The 10,965-nt window shown below is 36.8% G+C and overlaps 1 pseudogene; it reads left to right on the top strand.

The window, feature by feature from the left end:
- The first annotated feature begins 8,890 nt into the window (after positions 1-8,890).
- LOC111179757 (NEDD8-activating enzyme E1 regulatory subunit pseudogene) lies at positions 8,891-10,505 on the top strand (annotated as a pseudogene).
- Positions 10,506-10,965: the final 460 nt, after the last annotated feature.

Below are 10,965 nucleotides of genomic sequence, written 5' to 3'. Positions count from 1 at the left end.
TCATCATCTTCTTAACCATTCACCTTTATTGTACCTTCAAGTAACCTCAAAACGTGTGCTCTCTTCTTATTAGACTGTCTTTTGCAAACTTAAATGTTTGATGCAAACAATGCAAGGAAGAAAATACAGGAAAATTAGAAGATTTTTTTTAACTTTATTTTTTTACCAGTTACAGGTTCATGGGAGCAAACAGCTAGTAACCAGCTAAACAAGGGAAAGTCTATAACACAAATCCTGTTTAATAGGACTAGCAAGGTCTGGGGTCATGAAAGGTACAGGAACAGTTTCACTATGAAACTAGTGACTGTTTATGTTTATAGAGTAGCAGAGTCATCTCAAGAAAATAGGGTCACAATTCCAAACAAGCTACTGCCCTGACCTTGTTAGCCTGCTTACAAATGCCTTATTATTCATTTCACCTATGTTAGCTTTTTACAAGTTCTCAGAGCAACTTTATAAAGCAGATATCATTGTTCCAACTTCACAGAAGGGGAAACATAAACTGATAGTTTATTTGACTGGATCCTCACCATTTGGTTTTTTAGCTCAGAAAGCATCTGCTTAAAAATGTCTTTCTTCAACACCTTATCCATCACTACCAACCCTTTCTTTAATCTGCATCATATAACTCTCTTATTTTTCTGTTACAAGTCTCATTTTATATTACATTTAAATATATTTATTTTTTGGTCTGTCTCTACCACACAAATATGTAAACTGTTTGAGGGTACAGTATGCATTTGTCTTGGTTTCTTCTGTTTTCCCAGAGCCAAGAATGATAACTGGCCCATAATCAGCACTCAGCATTTATTTTGGAGAGATCAAACACCGAGGTTTTGTGGACTGCAGAGATGTGACTACATGTAACAGGAGAATTCAGAAACATACATAAGTTTAGAATCAGGCATTTAAATTTAGCCTGGTATTTCTTTTATGGAAAATATGAAAAAAAATTCTTTTTTTTTAAGAAGATGTTTGGAGTAGGAATTAATTAATTTTTGCTGTGTTGGGTCTTCGTTTCTGCGCGAGGGCTTTCTCTAGTTGTGGCAAGCGGGGGCCACTCTTCATCGCGGTGCACGGGCCTCTCACTGTCGCGGTCTCTCTTCTTGCGGAGCACAGGCTCCAGACACGCAGGCTCAGTAGTTGTGGCTCACGGGCCTAGTTGCTCCGCGGCACGTGGGATCTTCCCAGGCCAGGGCTCGAACCCGTGTCCTCTGCATTAGCAGGCAGTCTCTCAACCACTGCGCCACCAGGGAAGCCCAATAACTGTAATTTTCCTGTACTTATGTGACAATTTTGTCTAGTTGCAGAGTGAAATGCAGTAAAAATCATTGTGCTGGCAATGAAATTAGCAAGTATATCAAAGTTCCTTGATCCTTTTATTTATTACATTTCAAAAATGCCGCTCGTCACACACTGCAAAATATCTTCATGTAATATGAACATATCTTCCAGGTCATTTTTGCAAATGTGGATAATAAAATTCATTGTTTTCCTTTTTGCTACTAGCATGATATACTCTCATGCTATTGGTGCTTTAAAAAATGTTGGACATGGGCCAAGTCGTAATCAAGTAAAAATATCTTAGGCTAGGCTAGATAATTCAGATCATTTAGATTAGGCTAGATAATTTCCCAAGCACTTTAAGCGGCTGCAACTTAGTTCTCTTAAACAGCATTGGCTCCATTCCCGTCAACAGAATGCAAAATAGAGATACCTGTCAATGGGAAATTTTTCAAAAAATCCTTTCAGACATTGACAAGATGAATGATCTGTCTTGCAGGTGCACTATGTTCAGGTTCTTTGTGTCTAGTAAACAGACACCACAAGTGGTTTCCTGTCAGGCAGGTGCCATGAAAAGTTTTCTTTTGCCTTTTTGAGAATAGGTAATTCACTTCATTAAGCAGAAAAAATATCAGGCCCATTTTGTTTCTACACCACAGGTAACAAGTGATTTTTTAGTAACAGACATAGTTCTAGGGTCCCCACATATCACATATTCCTTTAGATTTAATAACTAGTATACCTAACAGCCACAGACATTAGGATTTGAAAATATTTGTTTTAAAAGGATAAGTTTGATCACTTTGTAGGAAGTAACACTTAAGCCTTAAAAACAAATTTCTTCCAAAAAGTGATAGGAGTTAGAGGAGAGCATATTAAAAATGGAAAAAAAAATATTTGTTTGTTTCAGTCCTCAAATCTTTACTGAGTACTGGCCAGATGCTATGTCCTATGTTATACAATGTCTATCAGGTCTTTTTCTGAGTTATTTCTACTTTCCCTTCAGGCCTCAGATGAGGAATCTTGTCCACAGAGAAGCCTTCCAAGAGTGGACCTTGTATTGTTTCATTCCCTTGTCATATATCCCTATATCTACCTTTATGAATCAATTATGAATATTATCAGTTAATTTACAATGTGCGCATTTCCCAACTCTCTGTAAGGTTCCAGAGATTAGAAACTCTGTCTGTTTTGTTTATCAACCCATCTCCAGTACCTATTACTGATTGCCATAAAACAGTTGCTCAATTGTTTCAGTATATGTATCTTGCATAAATGCAAATAATGAAAAATAAAATAATAATACGTAAAATGTAGATCTGCTAAAAGATACAGTAGGGGCCTATGACTTATATAAACCCTGGTACCTGTAAAAGTCAGGAAAATTTTCATAGGGAGAAGACAATATAATTTACTTTGCAAAGAAGGTAATCAGGGCCAAGCAGATATAAGGGCAGTAGAAAGGAAATAAGGGTGTAAGCCCAGAATGTATGGAAATCTACAAACTGGAGCATAGACTGTGAGGTACAGAAGTGCCAGGAAATAAATCCAGGGAAGCAACGCTTTCTAGTGGTCAAGCATCAGTGACAGTGGCAGCTGCCACATCACTCCCACATTTCCATATACTGTGCCAGTAAAGAAGCAGTGGACCAAATGGATTTCAACAGTTTAATATTCACTCTGCAGCAGGCAGCATGAGCTTCGTGTTTCTTTTCCCCTGTCCCCAAGTCCCATGGGGAAGATAGGAAGCAGGCCCAGGTGAACAATGCACAGTGGATCTATAATACAACTGAAGAACCCAAGCTTTGTAACCCCACACCCCCATTTTTATAAAGAGAAACCTGAACAACCTTTGCCTGGCAGGGAGGCATTATCTTTATTATCCTAGTTCAGAAATATATCTGCCTTCTGACCAAGAGGGAGAGACTACCTCTAGCTTCCGCAGCTGTCTGCTATGCAAACCTCCTTGGGAACAAACTCTGTCACAAGGTAATGTAGAAATGTCTTGGAGAGAACTCCTTCTCAACAGTGGTGAGAATACATTTTTGAAAAGGCTTCTTTATTCATTAAGACATTTTAATTTATATTTTTCTGTTGATGGGGAAATAATGACTAACCGAATGTGAGTGAAAAGTGGTACTATATTTCTAGATGAGAGAGTTAAAAAAATGTTCTTATCAAGGATGATAGGTGAGTAGTAGTTGCCTCATATCTCTAATACCCAAACACTAAATGCCTAGAATATCCAACCAATTTAGTCACTGGACCTATCTTTTGAGATATATGCATAGAAACTCTTAGTGGAATGTAAATTTATAGTGATGACTAGAGTTCAAAACTTTTCTGGGTTTCTTTAGAATTTTGTGTGTGTCAATTCACACCTTTGAATTACTTCACGTTTTATAGCACATAAAACCTTTATGGCATGTAATGTGATTTTTTTGTTCATATCACCTTCCCAAAAGCCATATTTCCTTTCGTCTTCCAAATTTCAATAAGAGATGTTTTTTTTCTCCCTGCAATGACTTATTTCAGAACAGTAACTTTTTATGAACAACTATGTCTATTACAAAGTTAAGTTTCAGAGTTGCTTTACACTTAGATCTTCTTCTAGTAAAAATGTTCCCACAGTGAAGATTTTCTCTTTGAAACGTTAATAAAGCTGAGGAGATGATGTTAGGTGTAGAAAATGAGAGCTATATTCTTTGCTTTCTAGACAGGTATTAAATTAAAATTAATCATAAATTTAATTCACCAGAGATGGTGGATGTTTGAAGAAAACGAGAATGAAAATGGGTCTAATTCACCCATTTGACATTTATTTAGTGTTTTATATAGTCTAGGCCTTCTCATGTTTTCGTGGAATCACAAGAAAAGAATAATTCTTGGTGTATACCCTCAAGGAGCCTTCAGCATAGTGATATAAACAAAAGAAAGAAACCCTTTTTAAAAAGCACGGAAACCTTGAATACGTTAATACACACAGTAGAATAAGAAGTTTCTCCCCATGGAGTTTTATACAAAGTTGTTTAGCAGAGAACCAGAATGAGATATTGGTTTTGAGGTATGAGTAGAGATTAATAAAGTAGAGTCTGAAAGGAATGATAGAAAGAATGGTATGTCACATTAAAGGAAATATGTGAAAATGTGTGTTATTTTAAGGAAATCCTAGAATGTGTGTGAGGGGCAGGGCTGGGATTACAAACTGAAGGAGTCACAGGAAAGGGACAGGATATGAGACTACGAAGTTAGGTTGGAGCAGGTCACAAATGTCCTTGGATGCCTTGCTGCACAAGCGCTTTGATTTTATTTTTTTAGAGGTGATATAAATCAACAAGAAACTTTTGACCCCTGTTCTAAAAAGGGTAATTCAAAAATATTGTGGGAGTGTTTTGGGAGGAGACAAACCTGGATGCAAGGTAGGACTCCAGTTGAAATTGGAACATTAGAAGTGAGAACTGTGAAAAAATAAGGAATTGGAATATATTTCCAAAATTGATAATATTTGGTAACTGGCTGGGGTATGGGTATGAAAACAGAAGTAAGAAAGGTCATGAGATCTGGAGTTCAAACTAGAAATAGATTAGTATTTTGAGGAGACTGAAAATGAATTCGAAAGTAGGATAACATGAAAAAGAGCTTAGAGTTCATCCAAGTTGTCATCCAGATGCCTTAATGCATTCTATGAAGCAGAAAACTTTATTTAATGTGACTGTGTATTAGTAACTTCACTGGAAGGTCTAAACCTAGAAAACAGATATGAACAATCTGATTCATGTCCCTCTTTGCACTTAATCAATGAAATTGCAAATCAACAAAATGGAGTGTAAATAACTTGGCAGTTTTTCTAATAGTGTTGTGAGACTAATTATCAATAAAATCAATGTATTGTATACCAGAAATATCCTATTGAAACTTTGCAAAATCAAAACAAACAAATCATGTGTTTATTTTCTTCCCTCGTGAAGGAGGAAATGATTGTTTGGTCAATGTAATTGATATATCATTATGTGAAGTATAGTAATAACAATTGTACACCTTTCTCTGGAGCACTGCCTAGAAAATAGTGTGTCCTTAATAAGCATTTGCATGAAAGAAAAACTCAGTTCTCCAGATGTTATCTGCAGACTCTAGTATGTCAGTAGAATTAAAAATTTTACACACGACCTTTGATAATTCAAGTTATTCTTGTGTTAACTATTTTAACATCTGATATTAAGCTTATAGTTGCATAAAAGTCTTTAAAGGTGCTCAGTAACTTTTTGTTTGAGGTCACATTTCCCTATAGCTGAACTCAGGCCCAGCCCAGGAGAATTCAAGGATCACAGCGGTTTAGTGTGTCAGTGAAGAGATGGGTGCCCCTCTGTGAGTCTGGCACTGTCTAATCTGGGTTATAAACTAGCAAAGCTCAAAGCATACATGCCTTCCCTGCTCAGACTCAGATCTACTCAGAGAATGTGCCTCTACCTTAAACATGAAAACTCCTAGTAATTCCTCACCCTTACAGGGCTGGGTTTGTTCAAAACTGGTATGACAATTTGGCATTTGGAGAGTGTGAATTAGGATAAGGGAAAGTCAGTAACCTTGAGTTATGAGGTCATGATTTACAGAATACCGGTAAGAGGTCTTGGCTCCAGAGGAACTGTATTTATTTGAATCCTGGTACTGCCAGTTACTTATTGTAAGTATCTAGGATACAACAGACTTGTCTGATCATTCCAAAATAATAGTTGGTGTTAATTATATGCCAATTATCATCCTTGGCTCAAGGAATACAGAAGAAAACAAGACAAATGCATTCTGTACCCTCAGAGAGTTTACATTCTTACGGTAGAGAAAACCAAAAAAAAAAAAAGTTAAATGAAATATAAAATTAATATTGTAGTAAAGAAATTAAAATAATATTACATGATGGGGCAATACAGGAAAGGGAACATATTGAAAGAAAGGCCAATTCAAGTCTCTACTGAAAACCTCTATGGGATTTACTAGGAGCAGGGCATTCAAGGGAAATACCAGGGTACTGTACATCATAGACAATCAGAGTGGGGAGGCATCTGCTAGTCCAGGGCTGCTCTAATAATCACTTACTGAAGACCAAAGATAAAATAATCAGAATGGAGTAAACTGACGAGATACCAAGTTTAATTTTTATTGCATGCTTTTCTTCTTCAATTGTGCACATATAACATTCCTGACTTGCCCACAGAACACACCCTAGTTTTAGACAGGACCCACTTCTTTAAACTAAAAATTTTACTTCATCATTATTACACAGGTATGGGGTGATAAGGCAGATACACCAGTATAAATTCAACACCACTCCAGAATACAGAACTCAACATGCCCACCATCCTGTTTGCAGGACACAGATATCCTTCTCCTATGTAGCACACAAGGAACACATCTATTACAACACTTAGGTATTCAAAATTTACATACAATTTCTCTATATATATCCTGTGATACTGTTTGATATTCAATCTGGGACAGAAACTGAAGTATTACTCCCTCCCTTTATATTTTGCTAATATATTTTGAGAGTGCACACTGAGATTAATTATATAAGATATATATTGGTGGTTATGAAGAGTGGTGGTTAAAGCACCTGGAGACTGAAAATAAGCCCATATGTCCTTGACTTAAGAGGGTTTTTTAAAGCTGATCAAAACTGATCAAAAAAAAAAAAGGCAAGTATCTCCCTGAAGCCATCAAAGAAGAGGTTCTTTACACACACCACATATGCATGTACTACTTTCTGGACAGTGTATATTGTTGAGACAAATGATAATAAAATGATTTGTCAAACGTATGCACCAAGGACAAATAATAAAATACTAAGAAATCCAATTTGTCTTTCAAATGCCTAAAACTGAACTCCTGATTAAACTGGTTATTACCTGTGATGATTTTAAAAATTTCTCTGAACATGGACAAAACACAGTAGAGAAAATACTTCCAACAAAAAAAAGTGACATTGGTTATGAGAACTAAAAACTGATGTTTTTTTCATATTCCTTTTATTTAAATTCATGGCACTGAATTTGTGATAAAATTATAAAAATAATAGAGATTCACTAATGTCACCATTTTAACAAGGACATTTGGTTTTAATATAATAATGGATATATGAACACATTTCCATTCTGAATTATGCATGTACAGTTGACCCTTGAATAACTTGGGGGTTAGGGGCATGAATCCCCTGCATAGTCGAAAAGGATAACTTTTGACTCCCCCAAAACTTAACTACTAATAGCCTACTGTTGACTGGAAGCCACATAACATAAACAGTCAATTAACACATATTTTGTATGTTATATGTGTTATATATGAATTCTTACAGCAAAGTAAGCTAGAGAAAATAAAATGTTGTTAAGGAAATCATAAGAAAGACAAAATACATGTATAGTACTATACTGTATTTATCTATACTGTAAGTTTACTTTGCCTGTTTACAGGATGAATTGTCTGTCAGTACCTACATCAACATTGTCTTATATGATACAAAACACTGTAGATGTTATACATATTACTAACACTAGACATAAAAAAGGGAAAAGATAATGTGAAAAAAATCATATTTTTTTACAGATATAATGATTCATGCATTGATAATGAACAAGTAGCAATATGATTGCTTTATGGTAGCCTAATGCCAACTGCCAAATGACTACATGACAAAGGTATAAGTTGAAGATTCTTTGTAGTTTAGAGAGTTTACACAGTTTATACTGGAGATTTCATTATCTATTACAAAATGGTCTTGAAATGAAATCAGAATTGAAGAGGTTTTTTGTTTTTGTTTTCCCCAAGATAACTAGTTTATTCTTATCCCCTTGGGACCTTTCTTTCTCACCTGTGGGGCTCAGTAAACAAGAATATCAAGGAAACATTCAATATCAATGGAATAACCAAACATATGGACAGAAATGTTCACAGTGAAATTTCATTTCTATCTCACCCTGTACTGCATTAAAATATTAAAAATGCATTTCACTGTATCAAATCAACATGCTGTACACCTTAAACTTATACAATGTTATATGTCAATTACATCTCAATAAAGCTGGACAAAAAGAAAAGCGTTTCTGATTAAAAAAAATACTGCAGGAGGGCTTCCCTGGTGGCGCAGTGGTAGAGAGTCCGCCTGCCGGTGCAGAGGACACCGGTTTGTGCCCCGGTCCGGGAGGATCCCACATGCCGCGGAGCGGCTGGGCCCGTGAGCCATGGCCGCTGAGCCTGCGCGTCCGGAGCCTGTGCTCCGCAACGGGAGAGGCCGCAGCTGTGACAGACCCGCGTACAGCAAAAGAAAAAAAAAAAAAAATACTGCAGGAGGTGATTGTGGCACTTTGCAGGGTCTTGACTTTTTTCTGGGGGATAGGGTTACTGAGTTTATGGAGTAATCATGGGCAAGATTATGGAGTAATCATGGAGTAATTAGTGTTTGCTCATGTTTGCCTAATAAATGCAACAGCCACAGGAACTGCAATTCTTAAGAACTTGGTACTCTCAGTACTGATTCATTTACAATTATTGATGGATATCAGATAAGCAGAGATGTTGAAAACATTTTTTCTTACAAAGAGGTGATATCAGCAAGAACCAAGATCAACTTGTCATGGAATTCTCATAACAATTAAATGACAATGGGTCTGAAAGTTTGTGGAAGTGAGTTTAGAAAATCTTCTGAACAATGACCTTTCTTTTTCCTGCAGCTTTACTACTATGGCTGCAGCTAGGCTCCCCGAAAGTACATTACTACCTTTGGCTGATGTCCTCTGGAGTTCTTAAATGGCTCTTTTAATCTGTAGAGGTTATACGGCTAGTTGGCTATAGGAGGATCATTAAAAAAGAACATCCAGATAATGGAATTTTACCCAAATGATGCACTGGAAGATCTACAACTGGATAAACCATTTCCTGAGCTGAGAGAACATTTTCAGTCTTATGATTTGGATCATATGGGGGGAAAAGGTCCATAGCCACACTCCACAGATTATAATCATCGCTAAATATTTAGCACAGTGGAACAGTGAAACAAATGGACGAACACCTAAAATGTATAAAGAAAAAGAGGACTTTAGATGTGTGATTAGATAAGGGGTTCTAAAGTATGAAATTGGGGCTCCAGAAGCGAATTTTGAAGAAGCTATTAAAAATATAAACACAGCAATAAATATGACTCAGACTCCAATCAATATTGAATATATATTTAATGATGATTGCTCTTGAATATCAGCAAATAGACACCATCCTTTTGGATTTCAGCTTATGCCTTCAATGACTGTGTGGCCAAGGAGGAACAAAGATGCCTGTTTGAGGCATAACTTCCTACATGATTGCAGATTTTGGTGTGTATATATAAAACTGCAAAATGTTTACAGTGTTAAAGCGAAGAAAGATGCTTTTTCTGTGAATGATTATGTTGACAAAGTACTGCAGTCCATAGGCCAAGCAATGGAAGCTGTTTCAGAGAAAGAATTAAATTTTTTCTGCAGTAATTCTTCATTTCTTGGAGTTGGTAGATGTTGATCTTTAACTAAAAAATGTGGTTTGGACACAATTAATAAAGATGGAATCATTTCCAGTATGAACATTCCAGATAACGAGACAGTACTGTACTTAGTGTTATGGGCTGTCGACGGATTTCATAAAGGACATAGTAGACATCCAGGGGTATCTATTAGATTGAAGAAAACATAGGAAAGTCTTGTCTCACTGGTCTCCTTTAGGAATATAGGTTATCTGTAACGGTGAAAGATGATTATGTCCACAAATTGTGCTGTCATGGAACTGCTGAGCCACACATGATTACTGCTGCCCAACGGGTTACAACAGTTACCACCGAACATTGCCATTTTTAATAACCTACTTATATCTGCATGTCATAAACTTCAGGAACTTCCTCATTATAAAAGAAGCACCCAGTGCAGTGTGTTAATAATCAAAATTAAAATTGTCTTCAGATTGTGCTCAAGTCTATAAAATTCAAAGGGAAAACTTCTAAATTGTTGCTTTCTTAATAATCCTTTTTCTCACTTGTAAAAAGAAAAAAATGTATTTCAAGTTATTCTGCCATCTAATGAAACACAAAGGACTGATACTATCCTATACTCTTTATCATAATAAAGAGTAAACAATTTGGATGAAAACCTGAAGCCCACATTCCTAATGAGGGAATTCGATAATGGTGGGGGAAAAGGAGAAATGATCACTTTTCTTCCTTGAATCACTCTGTCTTTGCTTGACTTTTTGGATCCCATCCTCACTTGATTTTCTTCTTACACTCTTTTTTTTTTTTTTTTTTTTTTTTTGCGGTACGTGGGCCTCTCACTGTTGTGGCCTCTCCCGTTGAGGAGCACAGGCTCCGGACGCGCAGGCTCAGCGGCCATGGCTCACGGGCCCAGCCGCCCCGCGGCATGTGGGATCTTCCCGGACCGGGGCACAAACCCGTGTCCCCTGCATCGGCAGGCGGACTCTCAACCACTGCGCCATCAGGGAAGCCCTCTTCTTACACTCTTACTGTTCTTTCTCAGTGTCCTTGGAAAGTTCTTCCTCATATTCCTGACATCAAAAAATTGCAATGCTCTGGGGCTTCATTCATGGACACTGTTCTCTCTTCTGCCTACATGCATACCTTAGGTGATATAATCCAATTGCTTTACTTTGAGTACCACC

This window comes from Delphinapterus leucas, chromosome 7 (genome assembly GCF_059928025.1).
Source record: "Delphinapterus leucas isolate spDelLeu-1000000601 "Yukka" chromosome 7, BTC_Dleu_Yukka2, whole genome shotgun sequence".
In the NCBI taxonomy this organism is placed as follows: Eukaryota; Metazoa; Chordata; class Mammalia; order Artiodactyla; family Monodontidae; genus Delphinapterus; species Delphinapterus leucas.
This window is presented reverse-complemented; position numbering and strand designations above follow the sequence as displayed.